This window comes from Stenella coeruleoalba (genome assembly GCF_951394435.1).
Source record: "Stenella coeruleoalba genome assembly, chromosome: 3".
In the NCBI taxonomy this organism is placed as follows: Eukaryota; Metazoa; Chordata; class Mammalia; order Artiodactyla; family Delphinidae; genus Stenella; species Stenella coeruleoalba.
In genome coordinates this window covers 164,688,463-164,704,434 of record NC_137148.1, presented here as the reverse complement: position 1 = coordinate 164,704,434, position 15,972 = coordinate 164,688,463, and the positions used below count along the sequence as shown (strand labels likewise).

At 58.5% G+C, this 15,972-nt stretch overlaps 1 protein-coding gene across 6 annotated transcripts in view; it reads right to left on the bottom strand.

The window, feature by feature from the left end:
- Nucleotides 1-15,972, bottom strand: part of NFIX (nuclear factor I X) — a gene marked incomplete at its 5' end in the record, with an annotated part of 97,112 nt that overhangs the window by 23,067 nt on the left and 58,073 nt on the right. The gene's annotated exons all lie outside the window — the stretch shown is intronic.

The following is a 15,972-nucleotide window of genomic DNA, read 5'->3' as shown; positions in this document are numbered from 1 at the left end:
TCCACTCTCCTTCCCTCCCTGAGCAGCCCGAGGAGACCAGGGAGAGAAGGAACCGCGGCCGCCGTGGTGGGGCTATCCTGGGCTCTGCAGGGTGTTTGGCAGCATCTCTAGCCTCCACCCCCCCACTAGATGCCAGTAGCACCCCAGTTGTGACAACCAAAAAACCGGTCTCCAAGCACTGCCTGATGTGCCCTGGGGGCAAGCTGCCCACGAGTGAACGCACTGGCTGAGAGTCAGGGCAAGGAGGCGCCCAGGAGAGAAGCCAGCGACTGTCTCTTTGCACAGCTGGGATGGACCCAAGGGCCCCCCATTCTCTACCCAGCTCAAGCTCCAGAGGAGCAGCCCCTTCCCTCCCTTCATTAATTAGAGCCGTTCCTGTCTGCCCACGCCACCCCCACCTCACCTTTATGCTTACGGGCAGTGCCTGGCAACACGGGGCTGGGGGGGGGGAGGTTTGCCTTGACGCTGTCGCCTGCTCTGTGCCAGCCTGTCTGGGCTGTCTCATGCCCCAGTGCCACAGCTGCTCGGAGGGAGCCCCGAGACAAGGGCCCATTGTGCGGTGGGAGCTCACAGAGGGCTGGGGGCAGGGTGGAGTGTGTGTGTGAATATTTTGCTGAGCTTGGGAAAGCCCCCCGCCCCTGCCCCCCAGGTCCTCAAAGCTTTGTGTACCAGGGGCACAACGGGGACCTCCAGAATGCTTGCCTGGGCACGACAGCTGGTGAGAGGGTGGCAGAGGGGGGCCAGGGCAGGTTGTGGGGCAGGGGAAAGGCGGGCATTGGGTAAAGAATCATCTTCTCACACGGGGATCGCATGGGGTGGCCTCAGAAAACCGGGCCCCGGTACTGGCCAGGGCTTTGCCCGACTCTTTGGAGTAACCCTGCCTCCACCACCCTCGCCCACCACCTCACAATCAGCCGGCTCACCAGGGTGTCCATCCTACACTGGCCTCACAGTCGAGCTGCTCACGTTGGGGAGTGACCAGCAAGGAGGTTCCCGAAGAGTGACATGGGCCCAAGAGATAGAAGTGGGGGGACCCTGCAGCCACTTGGGAAGGAAGGAAGAGCCCTGGGTGCTGGGGCTGGTGGGCATAATAGTAGGCTTTTCAGAGCCCAGGACCTACTGCGGCTCGACCAAGTTCCTAGCTTCCTGCCTCACTGGGGCAGGTGGAAAAAAAACAGGCTGCCCCCAGGATGGTTACACTTTTTTTTTTTTTTTTTTTTTTTTTTTTTGCGGTACGCGGGCCTCTCACTGTTGTGGCCTCTCCCGTTGCGAAGCACAGGCTCCGGACGCGCAGGCTCAGCGGCCATGGCTCACGGGCCCAGCCGCTCCGCGGCACGTGGGATCTTCCCGGACCGGGGCACGAACCTGTGTCCCCTGCATCGGCAGGCAGACTCTCAACCACTGCGCCACCAGGGAAGCCCACTTTTTTTTTTTTTTAATTCTAAAAAAAAAAAAAAGTAATAAATCTAGTCACAAATCAAGAAAACGGAGCTTTATAAGTGCTAACAGGGCCCCTTACCCCCTTGTGTTTGGGGTGTGTCCTTCCACACCTCCCTGTGCACTCACCCCTGTGGTGTGTTTAGGGATGGCGAATCCCACCCCAGGCCACTTCTCTGCTAGTGGCACTCTGCTCTGGAGAGAGCCCACAGGACCTCCTTCCACGCTCCTGGGAGGGCAACCTCTCTGTGGATGTGAGTTGTCTTGTTGTTCTCTCACCTCAGCTCATTCCTGACTCTCTGGTTCTGATTCAAGCCCCAGCCGGTCCAGGAGAGAGCAGGCAAGGGGCTGAGGCAGTAGGCAGCCCACCTTAGGGCCTCCTTGGACCAGGGCCCTGAGCCTGATGTCTCTCAGGGCCGTCCTTTCCCAGATTCATACCTCAGGAAGAGCACAGCTGCAGCACCTGCATGTGGTGCCCAGCGAGGGGCACACAGTCAAGGCTTTGCTGCCGAGGGGGTCCCTGCTACCGACCCCACCTGTCCCAGGACCAACTCAGTCCCCACGGAGCCCTCCAGGCCAGAGACAGTGGAGTAGGAGGAAATGGAGGAGGCTACTCAATGAGACTGGTCCCAGCTCTTCCAAAATGGCCAGGTGGAGACAGAAAGCCGCACGCATGCGCACACCCAGCCCAGGGACAGAAAGACGAGAGAACCCGACAAAGAGATGGAGGTGGGCCAGCGACAGAGGCAGAGACAAATGGGGCTCCAGGAGAGCGCGACAGACAGGAAATCCTTCTAAACCAGGACACTGCCCTGAAACATTACTGCTGCTATTACTATTATCTCCACGTAAGGGAGAAAGCAGGAGTGAGGATCCAGCGCAGGCAAGGCCCGCTGCCACGCGCCTCCAGGCGCTGCTCCGGGCGCTGCTGGCAGCCATTTTAGCCCTTGGCAGCCATCTTACGGCTGGCGGCCCCAGCCAGCATCCCCGCAATGCCACCACCGCCGGCCCCGGCACGCTCAGCTCAGCTCCAGGACAAAAGGCAGAGACACTAGAAATCTGGACCCGGGCTCAGAGGCAGAAGAGCCAGCCCTGCGGCAGGGGCAGCTGTGGCCAGGGCCCCACCATCCTGCTCAGGCGGCACCCCCTTCACCCTCCTGGCCAATGCCAAGTGGAATGGGCAGGGAGGGCCGAGGCTAGGGCCCACTCAACGTGGCTGAGGCCCCCACCGGCCATCCCCAGGCCCAGGGCCCTCAAACAGTTTACCAAGTAAACCCCTGCCCCGACGAGGTGACGGGGTGCTCAGGGAGTCAGGGGGCATGATGGGGACAGGCCCTTGTCCACCCAGTTAGCTTGGGGGCACACCTTGGGCAGAGAGGAGAAGGGGGCTGGCAGGGGCCCAGTCAGTGGCTGCAGGGCCCAGAGAGGCCACTAGGACTGTGGTGGGCAGGCTCCTGGGGAGGGCAAGGAGATGCCCTCCCCACCCAGAGGCGGGAGCCAGCCTGGCCAGCTTTCTTAAATGATGTGCCCTTTGGGGAGCTGTGCCCTCGGGTCAGGGCCTGCTCTGGACAGCCCCTGGGGATCCGGAGCTGCACCCCAGGCCGGCACATCAGGGAGCATGACACCCCAGCGCCTGACTCCTTTGCCTGTCTGGGCTCCCTAGGGAAGGGAGGGGATAACCCCAGGCCTTGGGACAGAATCAGGCAGGCCCCTTTATGACACCCCTCCCCAGGCCCCGCCTCATGGCTGCTTGGCTTTTATCTAGCAGAATGGGGCTTATCAGAGCCACCAGCTGAACAAACACACAAATCCACGGTTAGTGAGAGAAAACCCTCTGCCTGAACTCTTTATCTCCTGTTCGCAGGCCCCACGCACTGCCCCCTGCCAACGGCACAGGAGGAGCCCTGACTGCTGTGCAGTGAGGGATCCTCTCTCTGCCACCCCCCTTCTCGCCTTGCCCGACCCAGCACGGGTGGCTCTCCCCTGGCAGTCCCTACCAGGCGGCCTTGCATGAGTGAGCTCCTGCCACATGGGAGCCCCCCTCCAGTGTCTGATTTCTCACTGGGGACAATGGGCCAGCTGGTGGCCTGTGGGCCAGTGGAGGGGCAGGGAAAGTGTTGGCTGGCACAAGGCGGGCAGGTGCCCGACTCCATTTTTATCCTCTCCCGCCCAGCCCACGCCTCTGAGGCTGTCGCTCTGATTCCCCAGCCTTCTAGGGCCATGTCCCCTGGCAACTTTTCCAGCCTTGGCTTTCTCTCCAGCCTAGTTACCAGAGCAGTAGGGACCCTGACCACACACCCCCAGTTCAGGGCCACCCTGACTAAACCCCAACCCCCATGCCTGCACCCCTCTCCAGGGACCAAGGCTGCCTTCCCCTTCTGGAGAGACTGGAGATGGCACAGAGGGACCAAAGACACTGCTACCTCCCTCCAGTCCTGAGATAACATCTTCCTGCATCCTGGGGCTCAGAACCAGAGAGTGCCTTCCGTGCTCTAAGCTTCCTTCCACTCAGCCCATCAAATGCAGCCTCCTCAAAACCAAGTCCAGCCACTTTGTCTGATGATGGATGCCTGGGCGTGCAGGCATCAGGCCCTTGCCTGGTCCAGGTTTGGGGATGAAGAGAATTTTGGAAGCCACAACTCGTCCTTGATGCTGCCAGGGTGGAAGGGGTGTGTTCAGGCTGGCTCGTGTCATACATGAGAGCACGCTCTGCCGTTTTCCTCTCAGGACTGGGGCTACTCGTGCAATCCACACCTCTGAGGCAGAGGCCTCGCCTGCCAGTGGTGCCTCAGGGCTCAGACCACTGCAGAGGCTTCCAGAAGGGAGGACCGTGCAGGGGCAGGTGACGAATCTGGACTCGTTCTAGGTGTGGGCCCAAGCAGGCTCCGCAGAGCAAGGCTCTGAAATGGGATTTGGCTCACGGGTCCACGGCTGCTCTCCATTCATCCCCACACGTCATCAGTCACCCCCCGACCCCGGGTCAACGCTTGTGGACCGGAGGCCTTGTGCAGCACCCAGACCTGGGCCAGGCTCAGCCAGAGGATGGCAGCGTGGGGCCCTCTCTTCCTCGGGGTTCCTCCATCTCTCCTGGAACAGCCAAAAAGCCCTTGAAATACTGTTTTTCTCACCCCTCCACCGGCTCTACTCATTCTCTACCTCTTCTCAGTTCTCGAAGCCCCCCTACTTCATCCAGCTCTTCGCCTTTCCCTCTGGAATCCTATTTCTGGTCTCATTTCGCTCTGTCTTGGCTCCATGCCCCTCTCTCTGTCCTTCCTTCTCCTTCACTTTCCCTCTCTTGGGCCCCCTTTCCTCTCCCAATCCTGCCTGTTTGCACAAGTGTGTGTGTGTGTGTGTGTGTGTGCGCGCGCACGCGCACGTGTGTGCACACGTGCGTGTGTTTCCGAGAGGGCTCTGCCTCTTCATCAGAGCTCTAGAGGGGAAGCTCCAGCAGCCAGAAGGAGCCCAGAATCGCACATAAACCCCAACTGACAGCATGTTTTTAATATATATATATTTCCAGCCATAGACAGGGAGATATTTATGGCTCCTACTAGGTGAGGGAGGAATTCCTGCTCACTGCAGCAAATGCTCTCCCTCGTCTCCTACCCGAAAGAAATTCTCTCTGAGAAAGGGGCCACATGTAATTCACCGGCTGGCTGCCCCCACGCACATCAAAGATTGAGTGCGTTTTTCGGGGGCTGAGAGGGGCGCGCAGGCCCAGCTCAACCACACCCACACGTGCGTACCCAGGCACGTGTGTGCACTAGGGCGAACACTTGCTATGCATCCAGACACGCACATACACACACTTAGAGATGCCACCAGCCACTTCATGCTGTCCAGCAGGGATGGAGTGAGATGGTGTGTCCAGAGCTGTGGTTAGCATGCTCAACGCTAAGAGGAACCCCCTTCGGCTCTGTTCAGACCATTGGCCTTTGAGGGCTGGGGAGACCAGCCCTTGGGGTGTGCCTGCCTTTCCCCTCCCCTGGCCCTCCCCAAGTCTGAAGTTCGAGAAGCAGGTGAGGGTGTGCTCTGTTCTGGGGGTCCCATACTCTGAACGGCCAATTCGGGAGCTGATCCCTGGCCCTACTCAGTGTGGTATGCCCCCCCCCACCCCCCACACACCTTCTCTGCAATTCAGGAGCATCCAGGGCATGAGAAACCCAATCTCAAGGGGAGCCAAAGGCCTGGCCTGCAGCAATCAGAGCTGGAGAATGTAACTATTGTGCCTCTTGAAACCCAAGTCCGAGAATCTGAGACACCCTGAGGAGGGGAGCGGCAGACGGATGGGGGGCTAGGGGAACGGGTCACAGAGGGGTTCTCCCTGTCTCTGCAAACAGGAGACTCAAGACCGAGGAAGTTCTTGAGAATGCAGGGCAGCCAGAGGACAGAAGGGGGCTGGGCTTGGCCTGGACCAGGCCCAGGGGGCTTCTAGATCTTCCCCTCCTTCTCTCCACTCTCTACACCACCTCCATGAGCCAGCATGTATGCGCACAGGACATGGGGCCATCCTGAGGTTTTTCCCTCCTCTGTCATCCCTAGACCCCCACATGGCTGGAGACAGAAGCCTGACCAGGAAGCACAGCTCTGAAGCTGTGGGTGGGGTGTGGGCAGGGGCAAGGTGGGGAGACATGTCACTCCCCCCCCATCACCCTCCTCTCTTCTCTCATTTCCCCTCCCCTCATGGATGCAAAGGGGCTCAAGCCCTTGACTTGAGTCACCTGCTGGGGGGAAGAGGAGATGAGTGACAGGGAAGAGAAAGAGACCAAGTTACAACCTCAACACACATGTGGTCTAGATCTGCTCTGGCTGTCCCTGGGGCCTAGGTTCAAGGAAGGCCATTGGGGGTGGGGTGGGGGATGGGGACAGCAGATCAGGCCACGGGGATCTGCAGCCGCCTCAAGATGGGACATTCCACTCTTGGTCCCTGACTCCGACCGTACTGCCTTTTCCACCTCAACACACCTTGCCTCCATGGTGGCTATTTGGGGTCTCCTGGGAAGCAAGGGCCAAGTCTGGCTACAGCAGGGCTCATGGCCTGGCAGTGAAGCTGTGGGATGGGAAGAGAAGGCAAGTCCACGGGCTTATCTGGTGCCCAGAGGACGAGCAGAACGGGATCTGAAGGCTGGGCTCGGGCAAACAGCTCCAAGCCCCCCAGCCCGCTCCCTGGTGTGAGCTGCTCAGTGTTCTCTGCCCTGCACCTGCCAGAAGAACCTTTGTTAGCACTGCCCCCAGGCCAGGGAGAACTAGAGATGGGGCCTGGGCACTGAAGCCTGGGGGAACTTGGTGCCCAGGTGCTCATCCCCAAGGCATGACAGATAATGGCCAGCAAAGGAGAGAGGAAGGACATACCCCGGTGCAGAGCAAAGCACCCAGCAGGTTGATGGAGGGAAAGAGCCCAGGCCCATCAGCCTGTCAGCTGCCTCTCCAAGCCCAGCCCAGTAGTTAACGAACGAGACCCCCACCTACAGCAGCACTAGGAGTTGCAAGTGGGCCTGCAGGCTCCTCCTGGGTCTGCCCTTTGCAGGGGACCCAACACTGTCCCCAGCACCTCTGATATCAGTGCTCCGTGGCTGTCTGCAGACTGAACGGGCAGACCCAGGGCCGGGCAGTAACACCATCCTGGATGTTCCAGAGATGCCCAGGGGCTAGGAGGTCGAATTCACACCAGCGAGGGAATGAAGGTGAGACAGTCGCTAATGCAAAGGGAGGGACCTGTGGTGAGACAAAGGGAGGCAGGTGCCCTTGGCCCCAGGCCTGCCTCTGCCTCCACCCTGAGCCTGCCCTTGGCCCACCCAGGGAGGTACACTTCGTTTGGACCCTGTGCCCACTAAGGGCCCCGGCACGGAGGGGAAAGAGGGGGCACACCAAGGGCAAGGGGAAGGAGGAGGTGGGCAGCCAGCAACAGTGGAAAGGGGCTACCCTGAGTTCACATCCATGCTCTAGAACCTACCGGCCCAGTGACTTTGGCCAAGCTCTGAACTGTTTCCTCGTCTGTAAAATGGAGATACCGCCTGCACCCTAGGGTTCCTGGGCGAGGAATAAATGAAAAAACAGGGATACGGTGCTTAGTCCAGGGCCCAGCTCATAGTAGGGCTTCCATAAACGTCAGCTGTCCTTCCACTGGGATCACCAATTCCCTTCACCCCTCCTCAGCTAAAACTCCACCCCTCCTCCTGGGCTCAGCTCAAATGCCACCTCAGTGGGGAAGCTGTGGCTAACCCTCAGCTCCCCTCCCATAGGAGTTCATATTCTTTATGATACATCAAGTACACCCTAGATGATAGTTTTTGGTGTCTCACCCCAGAGACCACCACCAGCGAGCAGAGGGGTTCCCTCAAGACCTGGCCCATTACCATCAGCAAAGAGGGGCAGAGAGGTTTCTCTGGAAATAAAAGGCAAAACAGAACGCCTTCTACAGGTGCATCCCTCCCTCCCCAAATTCAGCAGCCACAGTAAATGGTCTCAGGACAGTCAGGATGTTGGAAACAGTAGGGGAGAGGCAGGGAAAGGAAAGGCCTGAAGATGGGCAAGCTAACAGGAGAGGGGAGAGAGGCTCGTGCCCCTGGATTCTGAGGGTGCTGAGCACAAGGCCCTGCCCATCCTAGCTCAGCGCCAGGCACGCAGAGAGCTGAGAGCACCAGGAGCACAGGTACTGCCACACAAGAGGCTGGGTGACTCTCCTGGCAACACAGGCTAGTGCCACGACTCAGCCGGCAGCTGGAGCCAACATTTCCAAGAAGGCCTGGGGCCACAAGTCATGTGATGGTGGGGCCCAGAAAAGTGGCCCCCAGGCCCTGAAGGTTCTGTTCCCTCCCAAGCTGATGGATAGAAACTGATAGTGGAGAATGCCCTCCACACTCCACAAACCAAGACAAGACAGGGACCCGGCAGAGAGGGCATATCCAGATAAGGGGCCTGCAGAGCTGCTCCCCTACCCCTGTCCACTCTATTTCCAGTGCTGCCCTTTCTGGCCCTTAGAGCCGTCCAGGCCAGGCCTGGCCAGACAACTGCCCCCACCCCAGCTGCTCTTAGGACTATTAATAGTGTCCCTACCTCCCAGGGCCAGGCGTCACCTTCCCCCCAACCCCTAAATACACTTGCCCTTGGTCTAATTATTTGTAAAGGGACAGAGTCCTCTGGGTGCTAATGCCAACTTGGGATGAGAAAGGGGAGGCAAAGGCTCTGGAGGCCACTTGAGGGACATTCCTGAGACAAGCAGGAATTTAAGGGAAGGAGGGAAGAAGGCAGTGAACCCACGAGCAAAAGAATGACAAAAACACAAAATTATAACGAAAAGAGAGGGAGGGGCCAAGACAGAAAATCAGAGTCAAAGCCAAGTGGTTCAAAGAAAGAATAAAGAACCTGAGGGACTTCCCCGGGGGTCCAGCGGTTAAGACTCCGCACTTCCACTGGGGAACTAAGATCCCGCGTGCCGTGAGGTGCGGCCAAAAAAAAAAGAAAAGAAAAAGAAAGAATCAGAGAAGTGAAGTAGAACATTATAGGAGAGACAGGGAAAGGGGAGCAAGCAGAGAGAGAAAGAAAAAGCAAAGGAGGAAATGATGCATTAAAAAACAAAAACAGAAAGGGAGAAAACTTTCCTAAAAATACTCACGAGTGGCTTCATGAGCACAACTTTCTGGTCTGCATCTAGCTGCCGGCATCCCTCTGTAGGGTGCTCGGCAAAGCGAGGGACTGGGCAGACTCCATGCCAAGGAACCCCTACCCACCCACTCTCACAGTGTTCTTGGTAAGGGAGGAGATGCAGGGAAGGAATAACTGACCAGGAAACGAAGGTGGGAAAATCGAATCCCCAGGATTAGGAAATTCACTCTCAGTCCCGGGAAGGGGAAGGCCCCCACAGGAGCCTCCTCACCTATTGCAAAGGGAGCCAGGCAGGACAGAGGACGGTGGAAATGGGGAAGCATCAGGGCCCCCTGGCCTCCCTGCGCTCCATGTTCCGTCTCTCCTTCTGACTGTGAGCAGAGGTCTGCCCCCACCTGCCTCCCACTGTCCCCTTTCCTTGGGAGAATCCATCCAGGAACCCCTGGGGCCTGGAGAAGAAGAACCCACCTACCTCCATTCTCCTCTGGGGAAGCAGAAGCGGACAGAGGCCATGTGCCTCTCATCCTCAGGTGCTCTAACTTCCTCAGCCTCCTAAGAGCACCTGGTACCCAGGCTGGTAACCCTAAAGGAGGCTCCTCTACCAGGCACTTGCCTTGTGGAGGGAGTCAGACTTGGGCTCATGGAAGAGCAACAAACACAAATGCATGCCATAAGCAAATGCCTAAGTGGAGAGCTTCTGCTTGGAGGATAGAAGCTGAGCAGCCCTTCTTTCAAATCCCACCCATACTGGGAACCTCTGGCTGGCCAGGGCTGGGGATAGGAGACTCTGGCTCTGGACAGCTTGAGGGACCTAAGGACCTGGCCAGCAGATCTCCTAGGCTGGTGGTTCCTGGCCAGGAGTGCCCCACCAGACCATCAGTCCCTTGGGGTCAAGGCTTATCAGCGTTTTGTTCATTACTCTCTCCTCCACACCTGCAAGTGCAGTTTGAGTGGATAAAAAGACTCTGAAGAAAGCCTTCTAGATCCTTCTTCCAACCGTGGCTACAAAGACCACCCAGGAGACAGAAATGTCAGCTAGCTGGCTCCTTCCCACTCCTGAGAGAACATCTTTCCTGAAGACCCAAACCTCGACACTCATACCCAAGGAATTGATTTGGAAAGCCCAGAACCACTAATACTCCTGCAAAGCCCAGTTGGGCCTGGATGCCAGGATTGGACACATTGGCCTTCATGCCCGATGACTGGACTGACCAAAGGAAGGAACAAGAGTCTCCCCATGAAGGTAAGGGCAGGGGAGCACTCTTGCAGGCCTGCTGCACTCCCCATCGTGGAGGCCTTAAGGCAGCCACTGTCCAGAGCTGCCCAGACGAAACATGAGGAATTTGGGACTTTGATTGCAAATCTCCAACTCGGAGGCCTGAGAGCCCAGGCTGGGCCGAATGGGTGGGCAGGCAGGTGACCTCCCTGGGGGCTGAGATGGCTCTCTGGCTGCTGGAAGGAGCCCTGGGCTTGGAATCAGGAGCCTGGGGTCCAAATCCTAGACCTGCTGCTATTCGGCACCCAGCATGTCTCCCGGGCCTCCTCTCCCTCTCTGTGCAACACAACCCCAGGCTTACCTCAGAAGGCACGGGGACACGCGAGCAGGAATTTTGACAGTGAATGAAACGGGAAGATTTTATACACTATAAAGTGCCAAGCATACATAAGGAGCTATTGATAGGGTAAAGGGGGCAGCTTCTGGGACTGTATTTCAGGGTCTTGAGGAGCAGCAGAAGGGCATCTTCCAGAAGCCCAAATTTGCACAGAGTTCAGAGGCTGGCATAGGAGGCAGCTACCCAGACTCAGGGCTGGGACAATTCAAGCCGCTAAAGGGACAAAATGACATCGGTCCTACAGAATGGCAGGTGCCAAATTCCCCACTCACGCTGCTCTGAAGTACCGAAAGGGTCTTCCCAGGGCGGTGGGGCTCAGGGGCCCGCACCCCCGAGAGCGGTGTGCTGCACTCCCTGACTCGGCAGCTAGGTGGCACAGCGAGTTAACACTAGCTGCCCTCCGCAGGCTGCGGCGGGGGCGGAGGCGGCGAACTTGCGCACAGTCCGCCCTGGGCTCCGGGGGCCTGGGTTCCCCTTGCACAGCCACAAGGTCCGACCTGGAACGAGGAGGACGCGGCCAGGCTCCGGCCACTCGGACCCAGGGTTGTGCTGCCTGAGGCAGCAGCTCTGGTTGCTGCCGCTGCCAAGCACATCCCGTGATGTGATATGAGGGCCGAGCTTCCCGTTCTCATTGATTAGGAACAGCTTGCGGTGCGGGGGCCGGATGCAAGGGGGCCGGGGAATGGGCGAGTGAGGAGAAGCGGTGGGGGGCGGGGGGAGGACTGCCAGGTGCATGGCTGGGAGAGGTAATCCAATGAGCTCAGGCCCACCCTGCGCAGCCGCCACGCCACCGCAGCTGAGTCCCGGCCTGCCTCCCCCAGAGCGGGGCTGCCCTGCATGTGGGCAGGTCTGCGGCCGCGTGACCCCCAACACGCCCACGACGCCCCCACCTTTCGGCAGCACAGACGTGCCTCTGCGCCCGATAAACGCCTGAAGAGGAAGATTCCTTTCTCTTTTTTCACCCCTCTCAAAAAGTGAAAAATGGAGACTAAAAGTCAGAGATCGGGAACCAAAAAGAGGGATAGAAATGGGAGAAAAGTCAAGAAGAAAAAAAAAAAAAAAAAAACCCACAGGCCAGTGCTCTCTGCAGCGGTGGCAGCAGTCGGGCAGGCACACCCTCCCAGGGCAGGCGTGGAGAAAGGCTCCTTTGTTCCGCAGGGAGGTTAGCCGAGGTGAGGCCCGCCCCGCCCCCTCCCCCCTGACCCTAGGCTGCGCAGATCGCTTCTCAGGGCCCCCGGACTGGGCCCAGCTGCTTCTCCGGCCCCCCGACCCTTCTCCCAGCCCTCCTGCCAGCCAGTGGAACAGCCCAGCAGCCGGGGAAGGGCTGCTCCCTACCCTCTGCCTTGCCCAAGCACCAGGAGTCACACATGTGGGGCTGGGCTCCTCCAGTGGGCCCCCTGGATACCCTTGCTGCCAGCCACTAACAGCTCGCCCAGGCTGCTCTTGAACTGTGGGGCTTGGGGGGCAGATTCTGCACACAGCAGGACCCCTGCCAAGGCATGGGGAAAGATGGTGACACTTCCTAGGAAACGGTGCCCCAGGCTGACTGACCATGCCCCTCTTGCCCACAGTGAGGCTCCAGGGCATCTCCTGTACCATTCCAGATATGGGCCCCTTCCAACACCCTCAGGCTCTGGAAAAGGGGTGGCTCGTGCAGGGCTTCCTCAGAGCGAGGTCTGGGCTGTGGTGCTGGGATTGCCCTCAGCTGAGAGGCAGGGCCTGAGTTCACTCCATCTGTTCCCTAAGGAGGTGCCAGAGTGGGGTCATAAAGGGGGGCTGAGAACAGGCCCACCCCCCAGAGCCTGCCAAAGGAGAGACTGCAGAGGGGGTGGGCAGGGGTGGGAAGGGAGAGGTATTGAAAAGCATCCCTTTTGCTCTGCAGCACATCCCAATCCCCGAACCCCCTAATGGCTCACGTTGCACAGGGGACCCGAGGGATGGTAGTACTGTGTGCCACACACTGTGTGCCCTCCACCGGCACCCCCACCCTGTCGATTAAGGCTCCTAGCCACTCCAGCAGGGATGCAGGCTCCCCAGAGCCCTCGGACCTTTCAAGCAGAGCTTGATGGCTTTACACTTGGCCAAGACGTTTCCAGCCAGCGGCACTCTCCAGCTCCCACCCCATCCACAGCAGCAGAAAACCTGGAATGAAGGACTGGCAGGATCGTTCTGCTCCAGTCCCCTGGCTTCAGGTTGAGGGGTACCTGCTCCACAGGAGGCCCTGGCCTCCTACCAGCAGTATTGGAAGGCAAGGTGGTGAGAGAAGGGAGGAGGAGTGAGGTGTTGCTGACCTTGCCCTCCCCAGGTGGGGAAGTGGGCGAAGGAGAGAGGGGAGAGGAGCAGCAGCTGGAATCGCAGGGAGCCTGAACCGTCCTCTACGGCACTGAAACTGCTGGAAGAAGCTGCAGCTCAGATACACAATGTCCTGCCAAACGCCAGTCCTTTAATTCAATTAAGCACGGGGACAGACTCCCCAGATTTTTCTGTGTGTTCGAGAGCATGTGAAAAACCTACTGTGTTGAATCCTGGGAGCTATAAGCTTGTGTGCATGTGCGCACACATGTGGATGTGTGAATCCTGATGGTGGGGGAGGAAGATGAGAGGATGCAAATGTTGAGGGGCGGGACAGGGGTGGGGCAGAATGGCTCAGGGGAAGAGTGAGTACCTAAATCTTTTTGGAGGGCCAAACTCCAGACCAGGGTTCTCAACCCCCACCCGATGGACCGTTCTCTGTGGTGGAGCCATCCTGTGCCAACAGTAGGATGCGAGCATCTCTGGCCTCTGCCCACTAGATGCCAGTAGCATCATGCCCCCTCATTTGGGACAACCCAAAATGCCTCCACCATTGCCAACCCCCTCCCCCCGCAGGGCAGAATCAGCCCTGGTGGAACCCGCTGCTCTTGGGCACCAGATGAAAACCATGGTTTGTGTATTTACTACCGGCACTTTGCCTCACCTCTCTCCCTTTGGGCTTAAGTCCCAGGGTGCTTGGCTTCCCAAGTGTCTCGGGTATGGCTGTCTTTTCCGGAGCCATTCTCCCTACCTTACCCATCTGGCCAGAGGAGGTCTAGAGCTACTCAGGCTCAGCGATGGTTTTATAAAGCTCCGAGTGCTAGGAAGTGTGGCGGTGGAGGAGGCCCTTGGACAGGGAAAGTGAAAGCTCAGAGCATTTAAAAGTCACGAGCCTGAGGTCATGCCTGGGTCCAGAAAGAAGCCTGAGCTCTACATCGCTGGGAGCAAAGCCCACAGGAGAGATGAGGACTTGCTTGAGTACAGACCCCTGGAAAGGTACCCTGCTCAGCCCCTGGAGGTCAGTGAAAGTAGTGCACAACTCTAGCCATCAGACTACCCTCCTGCTTGGGGGCTCCAGAGAAACAGGAGTTTAGGTGTCCCCAGCTAAACCCCAACCCAGGCCAACCCCCTCCCCTGTTCCTGGGGTCACCTGTAGCTGTCCTGGTGGGGGTGGGGGGACCCAGTTCCAGCAGCCCTTCTCCCCTCAGGGCCAGGGAGCTTGCCTCTTTCCCTGGCCCTCCAGGAGCCCTGAACAGCCCCCTTCTGGGAGCAGAGCCAAAAAGATGGAAGAAGGATGTTTATAAGCTGCTAAAAGGGAAAAGGAAAAAAGTGGGAGGCGGGGCAGAGAAGCCTAGGCTTCCAGGTAGTGTGGACTGGGGCCTCAGCGGGGAGGGAGTGATGCCACCTTCCCCAGGGATCATGACATGGGGCTAACCGGCTAACTGGTGAGGTGGCGCCCCCTGCCCTGCCTCACTGGGCCACAACAGGGCCTAACAGTGTGCACACGCAAGGGTCTCTCACCCCACAGTGGCCTGCCAAATGATGGTTTCTTGACACTCTTATCCTGACGCACAGGACTCTGAGACACTACTGGTTTTAGCTTGTCCCCCTGCTCAGCCTGGGAAGGGCAGAACTAGGGAAAGGGGCAGGGCCCTGGGGATCCCTGGCTGGGGGTGTGGTGACAGGAGCCCGGCTTGGTGGGAGCGAAAGCCAAGTCCCCAGCTCCTAGGGCTCAGCACACAGCTAATGGGAGGCTGGCAGTGGCAAACTGTTGTTTACTTTTAATTAAGTAAACAATGTCAGCTTTCCACCTCCACCCCTGCCATCCCAGCCAGTAATTTGGGGGATGACAATGGGGTTGTTTCCTTCCTCATGCCTCTTCTCTCCCTCCAAGCACTCCTGCTCCTCCTGCCCTGCTCCGCACAGCACAACCACTGCAGCTTGCTAGTGCCGGGTGAGGCCCCACGGGATGGGGGTAGGGTGTAAGAAGGTCCAGGCTGACCCACTGCCTGCTGGGCCCAGTGGGCGGCAGGTTCTACCTCATGGGGCATGTTTCCACCGTCAGGCTCTCTGGAGGGCGGCAAGAGGAGCCCTGTCCTTAGACTCTCTAAGCATGTAAGCTGTAGCCCATTCTCTCTCTGCTCCCTCCCCACACAGCCCTCCTCCCTAACCACCATCTCTAAAATCCAGAAAATGGGTGATCCAGAGTCTCTGATGGAAGCAGCAGCAGAGACCAAAATGAGGTGAGGAAGAGACTTTCCCAGAAATTGGATAGGTCTCCCTCACGAGTAACCACCAGGTGGAACCTTCTGGTCTACTCAGGCAGAGCAGGGTCAGGCCCGAGGTTGGTCAACCTCTGGGGCCAGATCTCACTTAGCCCACTGGCCGCCGGGCAGTGGGTACCAGCTTTTCTCGAAGCAAGGCCATGGCTTCACGGCCCTGGTTTCTGCTCTTCCCGTTGTGAAGTTCTTAACTTTCGAACAAGAGGCCTTGCGTTTGTTCTCATTCTGCACTGGGCCTTACAAATTCTATGGGTGGTTCTGCTGAAAGGCCTAAGTGAGTGAGGAAAGGGAAGGAAAAAGAAAGCTAAGCCAGCCTTGGCCTTTCACTGACTGGGTCCCCTGGCCTGGGGTGCAGGCACTGGGCTCCCCTGAGTGAACAGGCAGGCCAGAGGAGCCGAACCCTGCGTCTCTGGCGGAGGCTGGATTTCAAATGACTCCACTTGGGTAGACAGGCACAGAGCATTTATGTGGAAACAAAATGCTCCTCACATCCTTTCTCAGGAAGACTGTAAATGGGCCCACCTCTTCAAGGGCGCTCCGCAGATGCAATGGCAGAACTGAGCAGGAAGCAGAGGATGGGAATCTCTTAGTCCCCTCTCCCGCCCCTGCCTCCTAAGGATCAAGCATTCAGGTCCTGAGCCAAGCCGGGCCTTGGAGCTCACTCTCGTCCCCTCCTCCCTGAGAGGCAGAAGACTCTCTCCGAGGTGTTGGGGGCTGGGGGGCTGAGTCGTGTGCAAGCCCTG